General features: G+C 42.5%; 1 protein-coding gene across 3 annotated transcripts in view; it reads right to left on the reverse strand.

Annotated features, from left to right (window-relative positions):
• The window catches only part of Ca10 (carbonic anhydrase 10), a 483,666-nt gene that overhangs the window by 73,280 nt on the left and 382,960 nt on the right, over nt 1-27,426 (reverse strand). The gene's annotated exons all lie outside the window — the stretch shown is intronic.

Consider the following 27,426-nt stretch of genomic DNA (forward strand, 5'->3'; position numbering starts at 1 on the left):
CAAATGCTGGCTTCCTATGACTCTAGGAATCTACTTTGTATGCATTGAAAATATTCTTTAATTGGACAAATGAGAAAGAGGGGTGCATTTCAGCTCATACAAGGAACCCCACTAAGTAGTGGGTTGCATGATGGCTTCAGGGCCTTCCTATTCCCTGCCCGCTCACCCAAATTAACAATGTGCCCTGGACTTTCATGCATTTTCTTATTTGACACTTACAATAGCCCTGAGAGAAATTTGGACTAGACATATTATCATTATTTTCCAAATGAGAAAATGGAATCTCAGAAAGCCAGACTTGTAATAAAAGAATCAAAGTATATTAAACCTGGAGGGCATTTTGAAGATCATGTCATGCAACCTTTTCACTTTATGAATGGAAAATGCAGCCTAGGTCAGCAAGTGACTTGCCCAAGGCCTCATGGTCATTGGTAGGGTTGGGATCTGAACTTATTTTCCTTTACTCTTTGTTTGGCCCTTTCTCCTTTGGCTACACTACTTAGTTCTTAAAGGTAGATCCTTGTCTTAACAAATCTGATACCTATCCCTTCTTCCCCTCAATATTGCCATCTAGGAAATAAAAGCTTCTCATAAAGTTCTTTCTCCTTCTGTATAGATAGACAAGAATACTTGATTGATTTGGAAGATGCATTTAGAATACCAACATTTATTCAGTTTTATCAATGAGCCTTCTAAGGGTCCCCACTCATAGGACTGGGGTGAATGAGAGAATGATCAAATAGATAGCATAGGCAAACAATGCCAGGAGCCAGTCAAACGTGGGCATGTAGCTAATCAGGTTGGCTTAGCACACCTAGAGGATGAGACCTGAGCTTTAGAAGAGAGCCTCAAGTTTGGAGAAGAAGCTTGAGTACCGAATGTTAAGTCCAAAGGATGAGACTGAATCTGGAAGCGAGTTATAATACCGAAGTCGAGAGTTTCCAGAACAGGATGCATTCTCTGTGAGGACATACTCAGCTAATGAGTGCTCTTGGTGCCTGAGATGTGGTGTAGGATAGGCATGCCACTCGGTACCATGCAGGGACTGGGCATGCTGTCCATCGAGTGATTCTACATTCATCTACAGAAAAGACACAAAGTTTAAGGAAGTAATGTCTTGTAATGTCAAAGAATTACGAATGTGCGTATTTTCTTTTAGGTCATTGGAGAAGTTTTTTTGAAACCCAGTCAGTTCATCTTTCCTTTGATGCAAGGAAAACAGGATCAGACTAGAATCTTTTTATAACATACTTGCCATTCATATAGGGTTCTTGCTGACCCTTTTATCTTCTCTGAAACCAGAATCCTTTAAGCCTGACGAGCGTGCTGGTGCAGCGCTGGCTGGGCCTCCTTGTGAAGCTGTTTTCCCCCCTCTGCCCTCTTCTCCATCTGTCCTCCTATTTCTGAGCGCAGATAAAAAGCCTGGCACTCATTAGCTGGGCACTGCTGCAGCCAGTCGGCTTGTGCTAACTGGGTGTCCACAGCATGCGTGGCATCGCCCTGGGCACCTGTGAGGGAAGCCAATGGCTCTGACGTCTTTGCCCTGAGTCCTGGATGCCCATAGCCCTGCAGGGCTGTGTGGGCCTGGGGCAGAATGGCGGCAACAGGCAGGCCTGATGGAGGGGGAGACTGTGGGGAATTTGGGAGGAGGCTGGCAAGGAATGAGAGAAACAGAGAGTGTGAGAGATTTTGAAGAGCCACCCGTAATGGCCAGAGGAGTCTCCTTGTAGGGTGGTCATGTAGCTGTCCTCGCAGGGTGGCAGGCATACACTTTCTAGTTAATTAACAGACTATGTAAAAGAATTGCCTAATCAATGAAATCTTTGCCCAGGACTCTGCTAAGATCAAGTGGTTTTTACTCTTATTTTCTACTTAAGGAAGTTGTTTCACACATGCACAACGAGGGGGTTCAAGCTGGGCTATGTAGTGTTAAATAATGTGAGTGTTTGGAAGACATTTTTTTCTCTGTAAACATTGGCCAGCCACCAACAAAGGTACCGAGTGGGTCAGTATTCTCATCCTATGGATGAGGTAAAGGAAGTCCAAATGCCTCTGAATGAAGTGTCATTATTCACTGCGGCCTTTGCTTAAAGTACCTTTCAGCTGAACTTGGGAGATAAAACACAATTGGATTTGTGGAGCTGGAGGATTGTGGGTAAATTTTTCTTTCCATTTTGTTTTCTCAAAATATTATTATGATGTCTGCACAAAGCCAAAAAAAAAATCCAAACAAAAAACAAAAACCCTAAAATCCAAATTACTTGCTCTCTAAAGCAATGCAGATTTGACCAGTGAAAACACAACTGTTAGGGCCTGACTGGAGAGAGGATGCAAACCATGCCTGTCCCTGAACATCCATGGGAACGCCATCTCTTTTGTGAGATTCCTATCTTAAGCCTCCTGTGTGCTTCTGCTGTCCACAAGCCTCCAAGGCTCAGGGAATTGTGTTTGCACCTTCTGGTCTCCCTGTGAAGCTGTAATAAAGAGGACAGGCCTACCGAATAAGGATAGCACAGAATTATGATTGGCGACTAAAGTACAGGCAGACGATAATGGGACTGAGATTTTATTTGTAGGCTCTGATGTCGGTTCTAGGGTACATGGTATCATAACTGGATTAAATTGTAGATACTCAGCTAGTGTTTAGATAATTTGCTGATGTTGGAAAACATTCAATAATCCCAAGACTACTAATAAAAGTGTGTCTTCATGCGATGATTTCAAAGACAGAACTAAACAGTATACCATGCCCAGAATAATTAGGAAGCAATAGACACTGTCCAGATGCTTTTTTCTCTTGCCTGATCTAACATAAACATTGGCTTTACTCCATTGATCCAAGATTTTTAATACCTGGGCTATCCTAAGGAATGGCTAACGATGATGCTAAGTATTTTCACTTGAATGTTGATCAACCGCCCACTCCCGTGGGAGCTTCTTTAAGCATCAATAGTCACCATCTCTAGCCCTCTTGATAAACAAGCAGGAAAAGAATTTGTTTCAGTTTGTATTTAGAGTGCCCCCTACAGGCCCAATGTTAAAGGCTTAGCCCCCACTTAGCAAGTCCCAGGGACAGCCTCCCCGCCCCTCTGTCTCTTATACTTTAGGGTCACAGAATTAGCTGTTTTGCCACACATTCCCACACTCAGGTGCAGTTGCACCTCAAGCCCAGAAGCAGGGTTGCCAATCGGTCTTCTAACGAGCCAAGCCCACCACCATCTTAGTTGCAAAGCAGATTAACACATCAAGCTACCAACGGTCAGGCAGCCACTCAAATGGATGAAGTTCATGACCCTAGCAGTAGCAAGTGGCAAAATTAGACACTCCCTCTGTTAGAGATCTCAGGGGACCAGTGGCTTCAGGGTGAGACAGGACAGACGTTGGTATGATTAGCTAGCGTGACCCTCTTTCCTCTCCCATGGAGAGACCAAAGAGTCACGAACATATCAGATCTCCTTTGAAAATCGTTTCTGAACCACCCACACAAGAAAGGCAATGTAAGTCCGTTTGATTTCTTGGTCTCCCTGTCGCTCTGGCTCAGGGTTTCACAAAATACGGATCTTCCTCTTTTCTGCTGTCGGTAAATGTCAAGGTTTCATTGGCATGAGCCGTGCTCTTCAGGGAGTGGGGCATAGGCGGCTGCCCAGCATATCAACAAGGCGAGGGAGAGCTTCCCTGGTAACCTCTGCCCAGTGAGGCCAACAGCACAGCCCTCCTGGGTGCTCCCACACATCCTCAGGATGTGAATTGGACACATGGGAGTGCCCAGGAACCACCTGCTGGCTGAGAGGTGAGAGATGAGTTTGGGTTTTTATTCCTCTCCTCAGAGAGAATAAATCTGCTTCCCGAGCCAGAATTGGTTTTCCTTGCAGTGTCTATGTGCTGTTTATCTCCCCATCCATGCTGCACGCGTCTTCCTCAAGACTGAGGAGAAGACAGACACCCACAGTCCTCTTTAGTCTAGAGCTTGCTCCCAGTCATTATTACTATACTTATTTACTAGTGCATTTATTAATGAAGTCACTAATTATAGAGTCTCTGTCTTCTGTTCAATATAGTGTTCTTTACTAGAGAGAGAAATCTGGGACAATCTCAAGGATGGAAGACACCTTAAGATGTAAAAAAAAAAAAAAACGATGTTCAATAAAAACACATGGACATGCTCTATGGAAGTCCTAAGGAGTCGTTAACCCTGCCTGGGAACGGAAGTGGTAGTGCCGGCGGGGTGAGGGCTGTGGGAGGTTTTGTGATGTATCCCTCTCCAGCCATTGGCTGTCCCTGCCCACTTTTCCTTGCAATGGACTCTTTCCCACCAGAGCGTCCTAAGAACACTTCTCCTTGAGCAGTGGCATTTAGGTGGAGGGGAAGAGCAAAGGGGAGAGGTGTAAATTCATGTTTTCACTTTTGGCTCTTCTGGAAGAAAGGTCTCCCTTCATCTCTGGTAGCTGTTTTCAGAGTAGGAGAGGTACCACTCAAATTTTTAATGAAACCAGATTTATAAATGTCACCAAGGTGGTGATGATGATTAAGAAAAACATTTCCATGAAGTTTCTTTTGTCATTCATAAAGTCTTTATAACTAGATGGTGGTGCAGGCCAGTGACACTCAGAAATGGTTTCCTCAGAAGCAGTGGTTTATCCTGGCCCTGGGCTGAGCTGTTACTTTTTGAAGCTGCGCCTCTGGCAGTGGGCAGTTCTTCCCCATTAAAAATATGGGATAATAATGACACTCCCTTGTATTTGTAAATAGCTACTTGCAAAGTACTTTGCACTTGGCAAAGTGCTTTAATTGCTTCATTTATTTTTTTTAAGATGCCATTATTGAGTTTACTGAGAATCCACCCCATTTATTTATTGAATATTTATTAAACCACTATTACCATGCTGAACACTAGAGAAACAGAGGGAAAAAATAAGACAATGCCTTAACATCCCTCTCAAAAAACCCCATTTAAAATAAAATTAATTTATTATTTTATATGTATGAATGTTTTTCCTGCACATCTGTGCACAACATGTGGGCACTGTGTGAGAGGAGGCCAGAAGAGGGTATCAGATGCCCTGGAATTGGAGTTGCAGATGGCTGTGAGCTGCCATGTGGGTGCTGAGAATCAAATTTGAGTCCGCTAGAGGAGCAATCAGCGCTCTGAACCTGCTTAACCCTCTCTCCAGTCACCATTGTTTTTATTTTGAAATAATTTTACATTTATAGTTGTTAAGGTATCATGGGGAGCTGGGTGTAGCATTGATTCATTGTCTTCTAATGTTTAATAGCTTAAATTACCTTGTGATATTTTTGTTGAGGTTATTTAATTAATATTAGTACTACCCTGTTAACTAGACATCATAATTAGACAGTGTCTCTATCCCGTCCTTTTCCTGCTGCAAGATCTACTACAGTGTGTCACGTTTATTTAGTTCCCATCTCTCCTCCATCTCCGACGATCTGTGACAGGTCATCAACCTTCTCTCCTTTTTCATAAACTTAAGATGTTTGGAGGGTTTTATCAGTCACACAGAATGTTCCTCAGTAAGTGTGCTTTTCTGATGCTACTTCCCGATCACGCTGGGCCTGTGGGCTTGTGATGCATATCATAAAGGCAGAGTTCCCTTCCCGTCACATCTTAGCAGAATCGTTCCATCTCTGGGGTCTCCGCCTTGGCCACTTAGGCCAGGGAGGGTTTGCCAGATCTTCCATAAAGTCACGGTTTTCTTTTCTATCCACATTTCTTTGGAAAGGAATCACTATGTACTTTCCTTATGTAACAAGACAGAAATTAATAGATCTATGAAGGGAAATAGAAAAATATCTAAGCGAATGGGTACGCAGACAAGAAGAGTGACTAGCTTGTGATCAAGGGTGAGCAGGTCATTAAAACAAGGTTACGCAGTGGAGAGTGACTGGGTGGATAAGACAAGCTCAGCTCTGATCTCAACAGTGAGCTGTCAGTTAGAAAAAGACCAGGGAAAAACCCTGCAGGGAGAGGGCACCGCTTACAGTTTAGGAAGAAGCAGGATTGCCAGACTATGTCATACCCCTGCTCAAACCGTCTCATCCTACCAGAGAGAAAACATGACTCCAGATACCGGCCCAGGAACCTGCCCGATCTTTCCATACCCCTGCTCAAACCGTCTCATTCTACCAGAGAGAAAACATGACTCCAGATACTGGCCCAGGAACTGCCCGATCTTTCCCCGTCCAAGCCTGCTGCTTCCACTTCTTAGATCTCTTGCCATTCCATTTTCAGTTCTCCTGAGTGCTTTGAGCACACCTGGTACACTCAACTCCATATTTAAGCCTTGCATTAGCTTCTCCATATGAGGTAATTCTATTCTCCAACCAGCTCTCATGGTCAGCTATACCACATCTTTTAATGTTATGGCCAAGGGGTCTCTTCTTAGGGATGCCTATATTGGACTATTTACCCAATAGAGCAGCACACCCTCACTTCTCATATCCCCAAACGTCTTATCCAGCTCTTTCCCCCACATCTGCTTCAAGTCTGCAAGCATAAACATATGTATGCAGGCAGGCACATCACACTCACTTCAGTTTCCAATACCAGGTTCTCCAGACACGAGAATACCAGCTCCTGGGTTAGGGGGATGCTCAGAGTACATAATTATACCCCGGGCACTTTCTTTAGTCAACTAGTTCTTTGCCAAGCAAACAGGCAAACTGTGACTCTTTGGTGTCCATCAACTTAATGCTGAACTAGAAAAGCGTGCTGTCACTTCTAAGTTTACAGGCTTCTTTCTTTTCATTACGGTTCAGACAATAGCGAATTCTACCGTTTTTCTCTGCATTTTCTGGTGACAACAAAGAAGGAAAGAAAGAATGTGGTGGACACTGAGGCTACATTCTTTGCAGAAAACATAAAAAGGAGGCCAAGTCACACCGTCAGGTGAGGTGAAATAAGTTTGGGATAGAAATCTCTGTCAAAGAACCAAAGAATCGGGACAGAAGTTGAGCCAGTGAGGCCCAGACTGACACCACTGTCAGGCCTGTTGTGTAGATCAGGAAATTGTGACAGACCATAGGAAATGACTTGCCTGGGGCTAGTGCTCCAGCAGATCCCAGAGACAAGTGCAAGCTTACCAAGTGTTCTCATAACCCTCTGCTAGCATCCACAGCGATAGAATAACCTTTCCTGGCCGCTCCCACTGCAGACGATGCCTTCTAGAACAGTAAGCAGCAAGAGAGACTGAGGAATAAAATGGTTGCTTCTCAGGACATGGGTTGAGCATCATTTATATATACCCTGAAGACTGGCAGATTCACACAGTAGGAGCGCAAATACATTTTTATGGGGAAGCACACATAATTCGTTATGTCAAATGTGGGAATTAGGGATTGTTTTGGATTAGTCACTCTTTCATTTCTTCGACAAAGAAGATATTGAACACACCGCTCAGACTGTCAAACCCTAGGAGGGAGAAAAGCATTTCCCAAATTGGATTATTTTTCTGAACTTGTTGGTCATTATTTCCTTGTTGACATGTTTTGTAAATCTGTCTAGAAAATCAGCAGGGACTTAAGGGAGGTTAAAGGGATTGATGTGTGCTTGAAATGAAGTCAGTCATGCTACAGCTAAGGAAGCAGTGCTTTTATGGACTTAACCCCGATCTCCAACTTTTCACCCAACGGACATTCTTTTGCCTTTGTAAAACAAATAAAATACATGTTTATGTTGGAAAAAAAACCCCTTCTGAATCTAAAATATTAAAAATCCATTGGAAAAAAATCCACTGAAGCTGAACTTTTCTTTCAATTGAAACAAGCATTAAAATTAAGCAACCTTAAACAACACCGTCGGTACTGATTAAGTTCAGTCTCAGTTCAAGAAAGCCACGTGCTTCTAACCTGTTGACATTTGTCAAAATAGCAGTCACGAGAAAACTATCCTGGGGAGGCAATCCTGGGCTTAGCGATTCCAAAGGCTTTTAGAAGGTGTCCTATAGCTGGGACTTCCGAGAGGAATTCCTTGAGCTTTCCACTGCCTAGCTACACTTATCACAGACTTGTGACCTCTAGTCCCCAACAAATGTGGTCCTCAGAGAACTGAGAACATTGTGCTCAGAAGGTGGCCAAGATGTGGACACAGACTTCAGTCCACATGTCACTGGGAAACAAAACAATTCTGTGTGCTTTGAAGCCTGGACTCTTGACAGTGAACTGTGAAACAGAGATATGTCTGACGGACGTGGTTATGATAGAAATGTCTTTCCTTTGGCAGGGGGATGGTGGCCTTTTTAATTTTAATAACTTTACCCCTTTGCTAAATCAAGTTGTCTCTCTCTAAACCTGCAGTTTTATTTTCGTGTCTTCTTTTAAATTAAGAAAAAAACCCATCTAGTTAGCTAATGATTAGAGGAGAAAAGGTCAACAAATAAAGAGGGAAGGGGGAAGAGTCACACTTGATACCTCCTCCAGCTGACACGACATTACTGTTCCATAACTCACATTATTTCCTTTTATCCACTTAAGAATCCTCAGATGTTGATGTTATTATAAGTTATCATTGTCTTCATTTGGTATGAGCCTATGCAGTTTGCTAAGGGTTGTACGGAAAATAACAGAGCTGGTATCCACATATTTGTTTGACCGACACTAACTCCCAGGGCACCTTATTTGATGCCAGCCTGTGGTGTATGTATTGGAAGGCAGGAAGAGTGGCTAGAACAGTATTAGTATATATGATGTGCCACTGATATCCCTGTGACGAGTGATATTGTGACATTCGCAAAACACTAAATTCTCTGCTTGCCCCTTTTAGGTTGTCTGCACATATTCTTCCTGTACTGAAAGAGGAGGATTCTGTTTGTCTCAGATGCTCTCATTCTATTTCAGCCATATTTATACTTCTCTTCAAGATCTTGCCTAGGAGCTGGGTGATGGCTTAGTGAGTAAAAAGCATGCTGTACAATCACAAGGACCTGGCTTTGGATTCCCAGTACCCATGGGAAAGCCCAGTGAGGTGATGTGCATCTGTAATCCCAGCATTGGGGGTGGGAAGAGACCAGAGGGTCCCCAGGACTTGTCGGGCAGCGAGTCTACTGAAATGGTGAGCTCCAGGCTCAAGGAGAGACCCTGCCTCAAAAAATAAGATGGAGAATAATAGAGAAAGACACCCAATATTGATTGACCTCTGATATTCATGTGTGCACATGTGTATACTCACATAGAGTCAGAAAGTTCTTTTCAACCTTTGGATCTGGGTAAGATGTGGCCTACTGAATTTTGTCAGGCTAATCAGAATAGGATGAAAGATACACCTTCTCTACCACAATCTTTTTGCCAGATAATTGTTCTTCCTACCAGATAGGCCTCCAAGACCTGTATATATTCATTACCATTGACAGTTGATTGAGTCATAAAGATATTAGATATAGGTTGGGAAATTCAAATGTCTTTTTGAGGAATCTGGAATTAGAATGAACAGTTAGGTAGCTAGCCAGCTAGTCCAAGGTGGTTTGAACTAGAGACTACCTCATGTGAGGCTCTTCTCTTAGGGGATTTCTAGGCTGGGTCTCAGGATCAATGAAAGCTAACCAGCACAGTAAGTCACCCTTGAGTCCCATGGCATATTTTCAGAGCCTCTCATCAAGTTCTTCTGGTAGCTTACCTTCAGTTGAGACTTTTCTGTGGTTTGCACCCCATACATTTTACTAAAATGCTCTTAGTGATTTGAACTCTTAAAGGAAAGATAGGACACACCACTAGACTGGCGCAGTTACTGGCTCATCGTATTTGTCAAATCTCACCAACTGGATACAACTTTTTCCCACCTACGAGTTAGAAGTAACACTTTATGATCATCTCCAAGATGGCTGTATGCTTCTGAGGCCGGAGATGTAGCTTACTGGTAGAGTACTTTCCTAGCCTATGTGATTCCCTGGGTTTGATTCCCACTATCACAAAAACTGACTACAGTGTTGCTCAATCATAATCCCAGCACTTGAGAGGCAGAGGCAGAGACAGAAGGGCCATGAGCTCAGGTCATCCTTGATTATATAGTGAGTTTAAGGCTAGTCGGGGATATGTGTAGTTCACCTTGTCATTTCATCACTGTGCTGGATAGATTTGTGTCAACTTGATGCAAATTAAAGTCATCCAAGAGGAGGAAGCCTTAATTAAGAAAATGCCTCCAGAATATTGGGCTGCAGCCAAGCCAGTAGGGCATTTTCTTAACTCGTGATTGAAAGAGGAAGGCGCAGTCCATTGTGGGTGGTGCCATTCCTGGGCTGGTGGTTCTGCATTCTATAAAATAGCAGGCTGAGCAAGCCAGTAAGCAGCTCTCCTCTAGGGTCTCTCCATCAGCTCCTGATGCAGGTTCCTGCCCTGTTTGAGTTCCTGTCCTGACATCCTTTGATGATGAACAGTACTGTGGAAGTGCAGGCTCAATAAACCTTTCCCTCCCCAGCTTGCTTTTTTTTTTGTTCACAGTGTTGCATCACAGCAATAGAAACCCTAACTAAGAGAGTCTCTTTTTCACTCTGAGCAGTTAGATGCTGTAAGAAATCCAAAATCATTAAGGAGAGAGAGAGAGAGAGAGAGAGGGAAATGATGAGAGAGATGAATATGGAAGGGGCGGTCTTGCTCTGAGTGCTTTGGAAGCAACTTGTTCTTTAATTAAACGAGAAAAAAAAAAATCACCTTCCGGCTGGTAAAGATGCCCCTAACTAAACTGAAGTGATATGTATGAAGCTAAATGAAGACTCTAGAAGTGCCACTGGAATTTGGTGGGATCCAGTGTTTGGATGCCCTAGAGGTTTTAAAAGGAGGACTTGGCAACTGCTGTCTGCAACACATGACTGAGAAGGAGGGTAGATGCCCAGAGGGAGACAGGGAAGCTTTTCAGGTGATGCCATCTGTTGTTCTGACTCTCTATAGACTACAACAGAAACACCCTAAATGAGCAAGGACAGCGATTCCCTGGGTTCCTACATAGGGACAGAGAGATCAGTTAAATTGTAATTAAAATACACAAAATAAAGTGGCTCACAGGGAGTGAGTTCATAGTTCCTAGTGAAATGCCTTAATAACCACGAGGGCACCTTCTCTCCAAGGCAGTGAGTGGCTGAGGTGTGACCGAGTGCACACATGGCTGTGAGCGTGTCTGTGTGCTATTAGTGTGGTGGTGGCGACAGGAGCAGGAGCAAGTCATTCCCTGTTTTAATGGTAGCACCAGTGCACCTGTACAAGCGAGCACAATGATCTGAGCTTTCATTCTGGGCTCCACACACAGCGACTCAACCTCCTAAGATTTGTCTCAAGGCATATGTGTAGTGTATACAGTCTTCAGAGGAATGTTTCCAAGGTAACACAGGAATTTCATTATACACCAGCAGTTCTGACGTTTTGAGCATTATTTTCCTCCTCAAGAAATATTTACCTGATGAGATTATACAAGAGGATTTTACTTCCAGCGTGGCATGGTGGTGTATGTCTGTAAATCGCAGAACTTAGAAGGCTGAGGCAGGAGGATTGTGAATTCAAGGCCAACCTGGGCTTCAAAGTGAGACTTTGCTTCTATAAACCTTTTGGGATTAGGAGGACATGATTGGACAACTCTAATCCTTTAATTTTCTGATGAGGGAAATGAGTCAGAGAGGTTAAGTGGTTTGCCTCGGGTCATCTAGATCTAGAGTGACCCTGTGTCCATCCACCAAGTAAACTGGGACACTTCTTTTTTCTAACCCATTTAATTTTAAGTTTGCATACTTAAAAATTTAGTATATTCTTAACATACAAAATATACTTTTGTATGTTGAGAATATTCCATTTCCTTCTACTCTCTCTTTTCTCCCCATATTGGTACTATTTGAACCTCTAGATAGATTTACCTCTACCTTTGCATTATGTTATACATATGTGGCCATATGTATCTCTATAAAATCTCGGAACCATTAATGAGAGAAAACATATGATAATTGTGTTTCTGAGACCAGTTTAAGTCACTTGATAAAATTCTCTCCAGTTGCATTTGTTTTCCTGAAAATAACTCAATATTGTTCTTTAGTGTTGAAAAACCTTTTATTGTGTATATTTATATCACATTTTCTTTAACCATCCCTCTGCTGTTGTGGTGTAGGAGGTCCTTCTGTATTTGTGTTGCTTTCATTGGTTAATAAAGAAACTGCCTTGGCCTTTTAATAAGACAGAATTTAGATAGCCAGAGTAGACAGAACTGGATGCTGGGAAGAAGGGCAGTGAAGCAGACACCATGATTCTCCTGCCTGAGACTGACACTGGTTAGAATATTTCCTGGTAAGCCACAACCTCGTGGTAATATACAAATTACTAGAAATGGGTTAAAGCAAGAAGTGAGAGTTAGCCAATAAGAGGCTAGAGATAATTGGCCAGCCAGTGTTTAAATGAATACAATTTCTGTGTGATTATTTTGTGTATAAACTAGCTGGGTGGGACAGAACAAAGGATCTTCTTTCCTCCTACTACAGTGTTGGGCACTAAGATGGGTTCTGTAACTCAGCTATTGAGAACAGTGTTGATATGCAAGTGATCTTCTGGCTTGAAGTCCTTGGTAACCATTAAGAAAAGAAATAACAAACTCCCGTGAAGATGTGTCAAGGGGAACTCTTACCTACCACTGCTGGGAATGAAAACAAATGCGATCACCTGTATATGATAGTATACAGGTTTCTCAAAACAGGGTACTTCTGAGAGTGAGGCAGGAGCCGTTACCATTATTATAGGACCAATTGTGTCAGCCTGGAGTGGACCAGGTGAACCAGAATTATCCTATTCCAACATCTGGACTAAGGAGAGGGGACATAGTCTGTTCACTGCTGACATTTGTAAGAATGAACCACCATACGGGGACTTGAAAGGGCACCTCCCAATGTCTGGAATAGGGAAGCACTTCCTTGCCCATCCTCCAACTCCAAAGTCTTCCCACCACTCAGTCCTGAGGAAGTATTTTAGTGCTGTAATAATGGAATACCCAAAGTTGAGTAATTAATATTCAAACTTCTCTTGGTAGTTTTGGAGGATAAGAAGTCCAAGAACAAGGTTCTAGTGAATTTGGTTGTTGGATGAGGGCTATATTTTCCAGAGAGGGGACAGTACTTGCATTTTCTGATGGTAGAAGGTAGAAGGGTAGGCTGGCCAACATTATGGCTAATCTTTAGTCAGGTTTTTAATCCCATTGACAAAAGAGGAGCCTTTGTGGCTTCACCAGGCCTCACTATCACAGGCAGTACCTGGACCCTGCAAACCATCACAATTAGTGTCAGGACAGTCACAGTCCTGAGGAGGGCACATGACCCAGTAGGAAATGGCATCTTTTCAAAGATGGTGGGATTTCTTCCTCCAGCATCCTTGTTGACAACAGCTGCAGGTGAATGTCAACCAGTATAGTTCCCTGAGTGCTGAGCTGACTCACAATGGTTGATGTGATTGATAAGGCTCTCATTTCCAGCCTGGTGCCTCTCTGGGTTCTTGTTAGATGTGTATGGAGGTCGGCATGTTGGTGGATGAGGAAGTCTGAGGAGGCATGTCTCTGCCAAGGAAAGTTATTGGGTTTGGAGAAGCTGCTGAATGCAAGACACTTTACCTAGATCTAGCTTCTTAATTCTGAAAACCTTGTTGGGAAGGCCATTTGGGGTCTTGATTATGGTGCTGGCTATTCAGCTTCTAAATATCTGCTTGAATTTAGAGAACCACTCTCCAAAAGAAAAACAAATCATCTTTACTGTCCTTGTTGTGTGATATTTTCCCCCAAAGAATCTCTGGAAAACATCTGTCCACCCAGACAGAGCAAAGAAATGATTCCACCAAAGACAAACTTGGCAAACCACTAAGCTTAACTGGGCTACCCATAGGAGTCTGGCTAACCACCAAAGCAAATGTCCCTTACCCCAACAATTGTTAATGGAATATACATCCTTCTGAAGGGATGGGGTTTTATGTGGGTAATGGGCTGCCTTCTGAGCCTTCTCTCCTCTCCATGATGGGTCCTGTCTTGTACAGGTCTTCCATGAATAATCACAGCTGCAGAGAGTTTAGGAAGGCAATAGCCCCCTCACGCCTGAGTAACAGCATTCTAATCTACAGCAGTGTGGTAAAATAAGACAAAAAGTTCAAGGATGCCAAAGGCACAGTGATGGTACCGGGGTTTGGCCTTGGAAGACTGACTGCTAGGGACCGCAGGAAGCTTTTCAGAGTGATGGAAATGTCTAGATGGTTGTGGTGGTACTTAATGAGTGGAAATTGTGTCACACTGTGCAGTTGAATAACTGGATATGTTTTTTTGTACACTAAGTTCATTAAAACTGGGGAGGGGACAAAGTCTCCTTATAGGGTGGACATCACTATTTGTTCTATTTTATTAATGAGAAAACTCATTATTGAGGCACCAGGAAGTTAAATAATTTGCCCAGTGTCATAACCAATAAGCGATGAAGGAGTCAAATCCAGGAACCAATAAGCCTACCAACTGTCCCTTCTAAAACTGATAGCGGCAAACCAGGCACAGCTTGTCATCTGGGCCAGGGGAACACACGAACTCTAAGAGGCAGGTGCAATGGACAGGAAATGCTTGAGCCCTCCTAGTGGATCTTACAGAAACCGCATCTGTGCTGGGATGGCCATTCAGGCCCATACCCAATTAGCCTTCACTGAAGCAGACTCAGTGGGTTACTTTGAAGATCTGGTACAGGAGCACTGAGCCCTGGTGCAGAGACCCGTGATCCGCGGGACTCGTCTCTTCTGGCTGGAAGTGTCATTTAAAACCTCCAGGCTAAGCTCATTTTGCCAAATCGCTCCTGCAGGATTCACTTTCAAGGCCAAATCCAGAAATTTCTAGCTCAGCAAATACTATTCAAAGCAAGAAAATGTATCTGTGCGAGCTACCTCGGAAACAGAGGAATCTAGTTTCCTGTGCTTTAAGGCAGGAAGACATAAATATGTTTATACACGGATTTACAGGTATATAGCACCATGCTTATTATATCTGAGTGAAGCGAGAAAATTACAACTGTACGCCTGGGCTACATCTGTGCATACCTACCTGGTTGCTTCCTAGTCCTCTGTGTGGGGAGGGTGCATGAAGGAGCCACAGTCCTAAGCAAGCACACAGAAAGATGCGGGTTGTATTTCACACCAGACTGTGCAGTTTAGAGAGGTAGGCTCCTGTCTCACTTTACAGCCAGGAAAGACAAAACAAAATGTGCAGACTGTTTTAAAGCAGATCTCAGAGGAACGGAAAGATCATGTCATGTCTCAGAGCAGGACATTCCGTATTAGAGAGAGTGTGCTTAACTACCATTGAAGAGTTACGGTACAAGCTTGAGCCAGAGACCTGAGTTCAAATCCTAGCTCTTCCCTGCATCTGCCATGGGATAGACTGAAAGCAGGTCCTTTAAGCTCTCCCTGATTCTTAGCTTCATGTGTAAGATGGTGCTCTTGAGCACTGATTTACTCAGTTATTGTGAGGATCAGATATGAGAAGTACATATTATATGCTCAGTAAATTACAGCTGATAGGAGTGGCCACATTAATTCATGCAATTATTCTAATATGTTGTATCTGCAAGAGATTTGAGTGCTGTTAGACTGGCCAATTACTATCTCAAACAGCATCTTCTTTATCACTTAAAGCAGTGGTTTTCAACCTGTGGGTCTTGACCCCTTTGGGCCAACCATTGGAAAACAAAGATATTATGATTTATATTATTTATATTATGATTCATCACGTAGCAAAATTACAGTTACCACAGCATGAGGAACTACATTAAAGGGTTGCAGCATTAGGAAAAATTGAGAGCCACAGAAAGGGCTTTTGTTGTCATTTTATTGGCATTCTGTAGATGCCCTGTAACACATATAGGACTATTGTGATTGCTCAAAAAGGCCAGAGACAATTTACCCAGCTCTTCCTTTACCAAGACCGCATAGCCCCCAAGTGACAGAGCAGGCTCCTGAAATAATATATTCTGAGTTGTAATGGTGCCCTGTGTGGTGTGCATGCCCGGCTCTTGGGTCAATTTGCTTTCCCCTTTGCATGCTCTCTCTGCTTCCCTCCAGCCCAGCTCCGGCAGAGTCAACCACAGTTCCTGGAGATTGCCTTAACAAGCAGCTCCAATGAATAATCATGACTGTGAGTCTAGAGTTGCCCTTTCAGTGCTGAGATGGGCATAGATTTATAGACGCTGACTCTGGCTGGTATTTGGGAATGGATAATTACCTTCACTTACTAGAGCCTACGCTGCTTTACCTCAGTATTTACTGTCCGGAAGGCTGCCCTTTTCCAACCGATTCAGAACATGAGCCTGCCATAGGCAACTAAGTGGCATAATTCATTTGAGGTGACCATAAATCTAAGGCTTCCAACCAGAAAGGATGCAAAAAAAATTAATGGAACATGAAATCAAGTAAATGGAATTGAGTACAGTAATTAGTTCATATTTTAATCCTCAGGTCTGTTTATTATCTGTCAACTGGTGAGCAATTAAGTCAGTGCCGTGGAGATGATTAGCTTTGTTTCAGAAGAGGTTTTATCGATATGTCAGAGCAGATGAATCTAGGAGCTTTAAATGGCTTTATTTTGAATTGCATAACAGCACATTCACAAGGTGGACAGACAAAGACCTAGGTGACTTTATACACTGCTACACACCCATCCTGGAGGATATAGGATATTGGTGCGTGTGAGTGGGAAGATACAAGGTGCTATTTATAAATCTGGGTTCTTTTATTCCCTTAAGCATGAGGTGTGCGTAGTACATGTGTTTGCATGTGTATGGCACATGTGTGAGATATGTGGGGTGTGTGTGTGTGTGTGTGTGTGTGTGTGTGTGTGTGTGTGTATGGGAGCCTGGAGCTGGCATTGGCTGACATGCTGGCTGGTTTTATGTCAGATTGACACAAGGTAGAGTCATCTCAACTGAGAACAAAATCCCACCAAATTGGCCTGTGGGGTATTTTCTCTGTTGAAGTGGGAGAGTCCAGCTCATAGCCGCCTATGCCACCCCTGGGTGCTTTCAGAAAGCAGTCTGAGCAAGCCATGGGAGCAAAACCAGTAAGCAGTGTTCCTCCATGACCTGGGTCTCAGTTTCTACCTCTAGGTTCCCGCCCTGACTTCCTTTGATGATGCACTATCATGTGGGAGCATAAGCCAAATAAACCCTTGCCTTGCCAAGGTGTTTTATCACAGCAAGAGAAGGCCGAAATAAGACAAAAACACAGCTTCCCTGATCGCTCCCCATTTGATTGGTGGAGGCAGGGCTCTCCCTGAGTCTGGAAAGCGACCTTACCAATTCTAGCTAGGTCAGCCCGCCAGCTTTCCCTGGGGATCCCTAGCCTCTGCTTTTTAAGTGCTAGATTTACAGGCAGGCATTACATCCTCCACACTTTTGCAGGTATTCTGGGGATCCAAACTCAGGTCCTCAACTTCGGGAGTAAGGTTTAACCTAGCGAACTATCGCCACAGCTCTGTCTATAAGTACATAATTGCTGTGGAATGGAGTATCTGTTTAACTACGTGTGGATGTGTTGCATTTGTTTATGCTGCATTTGTTTAATCATGTAAAGGCGTATTGCTGTTTTCCCTAAGGCACCTGATTGGTCTAACAAAAACTGAACAGCCAAGAGTTAGGCCGAGGAGGGAAAGGTTGGACTGGCAGGCAGAGAGAAAAGGGGAGCCAGGCAGCCAGACATGGAGGAAGCAGGAAAACAGATGGATGGTACATAGATGAGGTAAATGCGACTCAAGGCAGTACATAGACCAATAGAAATGGGTTAATTTAAGTTAAAAGAGCTAGCTAGAAACAATCCTAAGCTAAGGCCAGATATTCATAATTAATAAGTCATGGTTTGGGTGCTGGTGGTCCAAGAAAACCTGCTACACTTAATGCAACAGTGTGATGGGTTTCCCCCCTGAGACCAAGGGAAGCATCTTCAAGGACCACAGTTTCTGGCTGGAGTTTTCTGAGCTTTATTTCTATATTTCTTGCAACCAAACCCCATTTATGACTTGGCTTGACATTGTTGGTCCTTTTTAGGGAGGAGTAAATTGGTGACTTGTAGATGCATCTTTTGTAGATGCTTTCAATTGCTTATGTTTGTGAAAGAGTTGGCTCATGTCTTTGCTGTTTTGAGGCTGTGTCTATAAATGCCTGTGTAATGGCATTCTGCTTGCTGATGCAGGAAATATGACTTGGCGGATAGTCTTACTCTATACTGGGTGACTCAACTAAATTATGTAAAATGTCTCTTGAATCCTGGGATTTGGTAGAACTGTACATTTAATGTGACACATTAAAAATTGAACTTTGAGTCAGGAAAATCAGGATCTGCTCCTAATTCAACCACTGAAGGTTAGTGACCTTTGGCTTGTCTCTTCCTTTTTCTGGCATTTGGGGGTAATTCTGCAGGGATATTGGAACAGTTGACCTCACAGGTGCTCCTGGCAGTGCCACCAGAAATAGTGACTGTGAATACAACCACCTGTTTCAAGACCAAGTCTGCATCTTAACATGGAAGGGGAACCTCTTGAACCTCTTCAAGTTTTTATGAACTATTGACAAGGATCAGAACAACCAAGAGTAAGTCATTCAATTTACTTAGTTGATTTTCATTCCCAGGGCTTTGGAAATGAGATTTTTTTTTGAAGTCCAGTGATGTGGGAGTGTCATATATCAATCTGTTGATTTCATTGGTTAAGCAATAAAGAAACTGCTTGGCCCTGATAGGTTAAAACATAGGTGGGAGGAGTAAACATAACAGAATGCTGGGAGGAAGAGGAAGTGAGCTCAGAGAGGTCACGCTCCCCTCTCCCAGGCAGACGCATGCCATGAAGCCAGCAACCAGGTCAGACATGCTGAATCCTTCCCAGTAAGACCAGTGCTACACGAGTTTATTAGAGATGGGTTGATCAGGATATCAGAATTAGCCAGTAAGGGCTAGAGCTAATGGGCCAAGCAGTGTTTAAATGAATACAATTTGTGTGTTGTTATTTCGGGGCATAAGCTAGCCAGGCGGCCGGGGTGCTGGGGACGCAGCCCCGCTGCTCCAATTACAACAGTCCAACGAGTTCACAGAAGTGCTAAGAGCACTATTCATCCCTTTAGGTGTGTTGCCACTGGCTTCTGTTGAAGATGCATTTATTTTTTTAATTTATTTATGTGTATGTGCCTGTGTGAATTTATGTGCATGACACGGGTGCAGGTGCCTACAGAGGCCAGAAGAGGGTTTCAAGTCTCTTGGAATTGGAGTTACAGGCAATTGCAAACCCCCTGATGCTGGAAACTGAATACAGAGACGCTGAAAGAGCAGTGAGTGTTAATTGCTGAGCCATCTTTCTAGTTCCCTTTCACTGGTTTCTCAATAAACCAAGACCACATTCAACACTCGTGAGATGATGTCAGTGATGGTTGCTATGGTGCCAGTCAGGTCTAAAGCTGAACTTCAATCCAATTCTTGTTTCTAAGTTTTTGTCTTTAATTTTTTTTTATGATACAGCAACTCCTGTTTGCCTTAGAGAAACAATACAAAAGGATATGTAAGTTCAAAGGAAGAGGATGACAGCCATCATAATATCCTGTGGGCCAGACCAGACCTACATGCAGGTTAGGATGGAGCTGGTGGAATTGTGACTCAGCAGACTGCCTTCAAATGTAATGAATGTCCTGTTTTAGGTTGTCCCACTGTTAGCATCTACAATGGACAGTCCAGGAATTTTCTCAAAGGACTGAACTCTCCTTCCTCAGACATGATTATAAAAGTATCCCAAGAAAAACCCCAGCGGCCACCACCCTCTAGCAGTTGTGTTTGTCCTGTGCATAACCAGCATCTGGGATCTCAATCCCTATGTGCTAAGCTTCTCAAAGGCCACTTTACTCAATCTGGGTAGGACTGCTTCCCAGGACTCTAAATTTGGCTTCTAGCACTGGCAAAGACAAGATCCTTATCTTGATCTTGGGAGTGATTCCAGGACTGAGATGAAGAAATGAAATGAATTATTCTAACACGCTAGCTCTCAGCTATTCCACTCCTCTTCCCAGGTGCCCTGAAGAATTCACTTACCTTGAATTTGTGAATAATTTAACATATAAATCCAAAAATCTCTGTTAATATTGACATTAACTTCATTAAGGTTGACATCATGACTATAGAATTTTGATTATGACACACTGGGCATAATTTAGGCGCTTTGAAAGCTCTAGTCTATATTATCTTCATTTACTCATTCAGTTTCTTTGTTCAGCAGTATTTACCCACAGCTCATTATGCATATGGGGAGATAGTTCTAAGGAGCAAAACCCACTCTGAGACTGGTTGGAAGACAGGGTCTTCTGCTAGATCACTGGCTTCTTAAAGAGAGCCTTCCTGGCTTTTCAGCATTTGAGTTTGTCCACTGAACTAGAGCTGAAGGTAGGCAAATAGCCACTAGTGTGGACTTTACAGAGAAACCAGTTTTGTGAGTCAGAAGTCCAGGGTTAAATCCAACCTTGACATTCTTGCTTATATGATCTTGCACCTTCATGACCCCAGGTGAGGAGCTCACATTAAGAACAAACTCACTGAACTGGTGTTTGCTGACTAAAAGACAGAGATTTTGCCAGTGTGCTCTCAGAGAGAGAGAGAGAGAGAGAGAGAGAGAGAGAGAGAGAGAGAGAGAGAGAGAGAGAAAAAGCTAAAGTCCACATAGTGTCAATTACAGGAGGACCCATGTGCCCTCCATCAGATCCAGTCCTCACAGCCATGCTCATACTGCTTCTGCTATTGTGTAAATGCTTTCAGGCTTCTCTTACTTTGGAGCTACTATGCAAGGTACTGTGTTCACCTGGAAGGTCCTTGGACAATCTCCCTGTCAACCTCACAATTACTGTTTTCTCAGTGGGACCCACACTGGCCACTGTGTTTAGATTTGTGACTCATGCTTCTCTCTTTGTCTCTTTTCTCTGCTGTTTAAGTCCTACTTGACAGAGGTTTCTGTCTCATGCTGTCCCACAGCCGTTCAGTCCCAAAGAAACACACAGAGGCCTACATTGATTATAGACTGGTTGGCCTATTATCTCAGGCTTCTAATTAACTACTCTTTCACCTTAAATTAACCCATAACTCTTGTCTGTTTTAGCCATGTGACTTGGTACCTTTTATCAGTGAGGCATTCCCATCTTGCTTCCTCTGTATCTGGGTGACAACTGCAGAGTGAGCCTTTCCTCTTTCCAGAATTCTCTTATTCTTGTCACCCTGCCTATACTTCCTGCCTGGCTACTGGCCAATCAGCGTTTTATTAAACCAATACAAGTGACAGATCTTTAAAGGGTACAACACCATTGTCCCACAGTAAGTCCTCATATTCTTTGCCATATTCGGATGCCACAGACTTATTCACTTACTATTTTTATTAACCATTATTTGTATCCCCCCCTGGACTGGAAACACCTCACAGACAGGGATCTGTAGCTGTCTTATTCACCACAGCACATGATAGTCATTATCTAGTCTGATGATGGGATAAATGGAAGTTACTTACATAGCAGGTTGACAGTGGCCAGGTATTGGCAGCTACTTGTGAGCCAAGTCTGTGCCTTGTCCCTCTAATGGATCTGAAATACCTTCAGGGTGACTCTTAATTGCTCAATTATTCTGTGACATCCACCTTATAAAGGATAGAAATGGACTGGTACTTTATAAATACATTTTTAAAATTTTCATGAAACATATTTCCCTCCTATGAAAATTCCAGAAGATGTAATTACCAACAATTCTTCTTCTTCTTCTTCTTCTTCTTCTTCTTCTTCTTCTTCTTCTTCTTCTTCTTCTTCTTCTTCTCTCTCTCTCTCTCTCTCTCTCTCTCTCTCTCTCTCTCTCTCTCTCTCTCTCTCTCAGCTTTGGGCCTTTGGGCAGCTTCTATCGAAGTATTCTATTTTCCAGTTTATTTTTATTTACGTATTTTTATTTTATGTGTGTAGATGTTTGACTTGCATGCATGTGTGTATACCAGATGCACAATGAGGCCAGAAGAGGGTTTCATATGTCCTGGAACTGGAGTTACAGATAATTATGAACCACCATGTGAGTGCCGAGCATAGAACCTGGGTCCTCTGAAAGAGCAGCCAGTGCTCTTAACTACTGATCCATCTCTCCAGCCCCTCCAGCTTCAGTTTGAATGTTGTTGTATATTTCCTGTCTACTCAACAAATGTAACACAATTCAGGATTTCAAAGGAAAAACTATAATGTTTTTGTCCCTGGGACACTGACAGTTGATTGAGTTATTCATTCAGCTATTAAATGACTCATTTCACAAACATTACCTAAGCACTTACTGTATATTGGACATTGTATTATGCACATGGAGTCCAATGACAAAACAGCTCTTTGCTTAAAGGGTTTACTCAGATAATCCATGTCTTCAAGCAGTAAACATGTGTTGGCTGCCTTCATGTGTTCAATATACAAAGCGTTGGGAATACAGCAGTGACTGAACAAAAATTCCCAATAGTAAAGAACATCTTTTCCCACAAAGCAAGAAGGACCAGGTAGAAGGCACACTGTAATGGCCAGCATCATAGACTGGTTGGAGGGAGCGCATTTTTAATGCAAAAATGGGCTGTAAATGTTTTGATCTTTTTTTTCCGGACACTTATGATCTCTGTTGCTTACTACTTCTGTTATTCTCTTTCATTATTTTTGTAAACAAATTTTTAAAACTGTAAACTACTCTTAGCTCCTTGGCTTAACTTGACTCACAAAGAAATGCTTTGCGAGTCCTTGAGAGCAGGGATATACAACACAACTTTCTATGGAAGTGGAGAAGAGGGAGAACCCTATTGGATGGGAGGAGGGAGGGAGTCTCAGAAAGCTGAACTAGGGATACTGAGGCAGATGATAGTTGGAGAGATAAATCTGGCTCTCAGAGTGGAGCAAAGAGCTTGTGGCACATGCCATACGGTAGCACATCCGTGTTTATCATCCATATTCTCCTTACATTTAAGTACCCTAGTTCTTATTCCACCTTAACCTCAAATTGGGCCAATAAAGAATCTCTATCATGAGGTCCCAGTAAAGCAGCAAAATGCTAGACATATTGTCTTTAATTCCCCCAATCCTACAGCAGTCTATCGCTACTGGGGCCCTGGTTCTCAGTTGTTGTTCCTCAGTACTGACCATACTCTAGCATGTATTAGCACACCATGGTGTTAATTTCTTATATTTTTTGGTTGTGAGCCTAGCCCTTAACGGCTGAGCTATCTCTGCAGCCCTTGGTGTTACTTTCTTATTTCTACCAATTCGTGTTGTTTATGTGAAGTTGTCTCTCAAGGATGCAGATAATTGATTCCTTCAAGAGAATGAGGCTGCATTGTCTGTTTCTGCCACGGATTCTGAAAGAGTCTCTTTTCTGATTCAGAGACACACAAAACCATGGATCCATCTTATATTTCATATGTAACTTTTAGTCTTCCTATTCAATCAAAAAGGACGATGTACATCACCATAGCAACACTATGGACTTTCCCTCCCTGTCTTTTGAGCAGAACTGGAGACTCTAGAGGCTGGGATCCAGGAAGGTCAATGCTGCTACTTCACCTTCAGAGGGAGCAGCAAGCATGGCGATTTGAAAGGCTGTTCATCATTCTTTCTTATTATGATCCAGTACAGCTATTTCATCAGTTTCTCTTAGAATAAACCTCAAATTTGTCCATGTTGTCAATATGTACAACCATGTACAGTATGTAAAACACATATGTATGTGTGTGTGTAAATACATGTGTACCCTATGTATGTACTACTCAATAGACTGGTGGCTTTTCTGAATAGAAATTGGGTACTGCATGCTCAGAGCCTAGCATGTAGCAGGAGTACAATGGATGAGGAAAGAGGAGAAAATGAACCAGAGATTGGGCCATACATGCCCTGTGAAGTGGTTAGCACAGCTTTCAGGGAGCTACTTTATCCCTTGGGGAGGAAGAACTCAAAGGAGGTTTGAAAGATGAAACTGTCCAATTTCTCCCACGTAAGAAAGATTTTTTTTTCTTGTCTAGCCTCACTATTGGAACTTAATCCACAGACATGATTCTTTCCCAATATTATCTTTTGTTTCATCCTACAAGTAACCCACTTTATACTAGATATTAATCTAAGTACTTGAAATGATTAGCAAGCTAAGGAGCTTGATTATTAAAAGCAGTTAATTCTCACCTTTTAAAAAAATGAAGACATTTGAATCCCTGAATATGCTCATTTATCACAACCCCCAATAAGGCATTCAGGAATTCTTCATGTAGGACATGAATAATTTTTACAAAAAAATATGCAGTTGTTAATGGCATCTTACATCCACACAGTTTTATAAAAACAAAGCAAATGATTACCATCAATTATAATAACCTCATTAGACACAGCTACAGTTTATATGAAGCTCTTCAGATAGCGACCACTGCAGTGTGCCGAGGAAAATGCCTGATATTAATTGACTCATCATGATTAGCATTGAGCGATGGGGCAGATGGCAACGCGATTACGCACGGTCAACACAGTAAACACATGCTTTGTTGCAAGAAGTGTCTTCGTGGGTTCTCTCGAAGGACAGCCAGAAATAGAGACTGAGGGAGGCTTTGAAGACAATACAAAAGAAATAGGAAAAGTTAAGCTGCAGGGTGATGAATATTTGCCTTTTCTGAGGCTCACTGGAATTTCACTGGAAGAAAGTATGGACTGGGTAGAGTTTAGTAATTAGAAGATGCATTAAAACTAATAGTTCCCCCATTGGCTAATGTGTGGTCAGGGCTTAATAAATCAAACAATGGGAATTCACTGTCTTCAGAAGCAAACTCATTTCAATGATAGACAGCTCCCACTGTTAGAACATGTATTAAGCTGAATGTCTTCTGTCTGCAGCCTCCACTATCGGCTCTTCATGTGGCATAGGTGTTCCACTCTTCTTGTTCACTAGGGCAGGCTAATTATCTCAAAAGTCAACTTTGTGCACAGTGATCCTCATATGACATTATTTAGAGCCTCCAAAATGGTTTCTAGCATTGAAACCATTACCAGCTTAGAGATAGGCAAACTGAGGGGCTTCGGGAGAAATGCAATGACATTAGTGTAATCGGCCCAGGGCGAGACATAACTGTACTGATGTTGGGGCTACTCTGGAGAGAGAGAGAGAGACAGAGAGAGGGAGGGAGAGACCCGATGTGTGTTCCTACTTCCTGGGAAACCATTCCTCAGTCTCCTCAGTCTGCCAATAGTGGAAGCTTGCCATTTCAAGATGTAATTACTATTAGGTCCCTCTCTTTCCCTTCTTCACAGTAAGGAGGTGTTAAGTTTTATCTTTTTAGAAAAGTGGGACCATGTCTGTCTGTCTGGGAACTTTCAAATGTAGATTCTTTGAAGCCTGTTGTCCCTGTGGTTTGTAATAAGTCTAGAAAAATTAATATGCTAAGAGGTTAAATTATTATGTATTCATTAAGATGCATTCAAAAGTATAAGTTGTTAATGTACACGTTACAAATCACTCCACTTAAGCACTGAAGGAACCGTGTAAAGATTTTGACTGTACCCATCTATAGTTTTACCCATTCATTTAAATGTTGTTTCTGCTTTGAAGCACTGCTGTATAAGTGCTGAAATATGACAGCGGAGAGCAGAAATAATGACCAACGAGCAAGTAAGTCAGCCGATAAAGTAGCAACAAACTTTAAAATAACATATATTAGTATAAGGAAGAATTTAATTCCTCTTTAAATATTTCCTGCTTGAGACTGGCCTTCCCCAGTGCCTCTGAATTGAGAGGTTTTTAGCCTGCTTTGGTTATACTCCCTGTGGTGCTCTAGTTCAGGGCCTGTGGCTCTAGAGAGGAGTTTTCTGTTACTTGGTTACTTTTAGCAGACATCTTTAATCAATTCTAGCACATTTCTCCCCTACAGATTTGGAGAGACTCCCACCCTGTTGCTGAAGCCCATTGTCTATGCAGCCATTACTAATAGATGATAGACAAAGTACTGTGTGAGATCTACATGCAGTGTCTCAAACACATAGTGCCCTGACATGCCTGGAGGCCCCTTTCACATCCTATCCCTCAGTCCCTGCTTTATCTTTTCTTTAAAGTCTATCAATTGAGCACTCCTTACATCTGGGATCCCACTAAAATTTTAAAATATCTTTGAGAGGTGTCTAAATTGTGCCTTAGAAGAATCACGTGACATCCCAAGATAACACGGTATTGTATCAAAGCAGGCCCTTTGACTCCAAAGCTGATATTTTAAAATTATTCTTCATTGCTTCTCTCCAAGCCAAGTTCAAAGGGTACCTCCCCTATGAAGCTTCCCCTGACCTCTTCCAGTAAAATGCATCATGACTTTCTTTGAGGCGGCCAGGGCCTTTTTGTACATCTCCATTTCAACATGACATTATACTTCAATGATTTGAATATAGTCCCCTTTGAACTCCTTTGGGGTAAGAACTCTTTCTTCTTTTTCATTTTTAAATCCATGTAACCCTAGTAACTAGTAGGGTCTCTGGACCAACTCTTAGTCTATGCATTTTGAATGCATATCAAAATCTGGCTCATGAATTTCTTTAACTTGTGGTCTATTTGATGGTATATAGCCTTAGCACCTTTAAAAATGCCAGATTTTAACCATACCATTAAATAACAAAATAAAAGGCCCGCATTAAATGTACACTCTTGTAATTTTAAAGTCTTTTTGACATCAGTTCTTGAGACTAACTAGGAACCTACTTAATGGTTACTTGTTGCATGAGGACCCCTGATCCTTCGGTTATAGTTGCTCACAGGTGTAAAGAGTGAAATAAGTCACAAGTATACCATCACAGATGAAATCTGGCTAAACCTTAATATCTGTTATCTCATCTGAAACTATGGTTCATTGCATTACTTTGATTTACTTTTATCTGAATTGATGGTGGCACATGATGACACTCACCATCACAGGTGTGGCACAATGAAATTTCCATTCAGCAGAATTTCAGGCAAACTCCTCAGTTCCTTGACATTGATTTCTCAGTGCACTGTATGCTTAGACAAGTAAGACGCACTTCACCAGAAGGGCGCTATGCTGTCGTATGGCATGCACGAGACACCAATGACGCAGAGAGGTAGAAGCAAAGAGGCACAGAAAAGGTGAGGGTTTGATCTTAAATAATTTTTGGTTGTGAGCCTAGCCTTTAACGGCTGAGCCATCCCTCCAGGCTGAGCTTAAATAATTCTCTAGTGGTTCTCAACCCCCTACACGAGTCACAGATCAATCAGATATCTACGTTATGCTTCATAACAGTACCAAAAATTATAGTTCTGAAGAAGCAATAAAAATAATTTTATGGTGGGGGTCACCACAACATGAGGAACTGTATTAAAGAGTCGCAGCATTAGGAAGGTTGAGAATCACTGCCCTCGGATGTGTCAGGGCTTGATTTCCAAGAGACATGTGCT

The sequence above is a fragment of the Microtus pennsylvanicus genome, chromosome 11, assembly GCF_037038515.1.
Source record: "Microtus pennsylvanicus isolate mMicPen1 chromosome 11, mMicPen1.hap1, whole genome shotgun sequence".
NCBI classification, from domain to species: Eukaryota; Metazoa; Chordata; class Mammalia; order Rodentia; family Cricetidae; genus Microtus; species Microtus pennsylvanicus.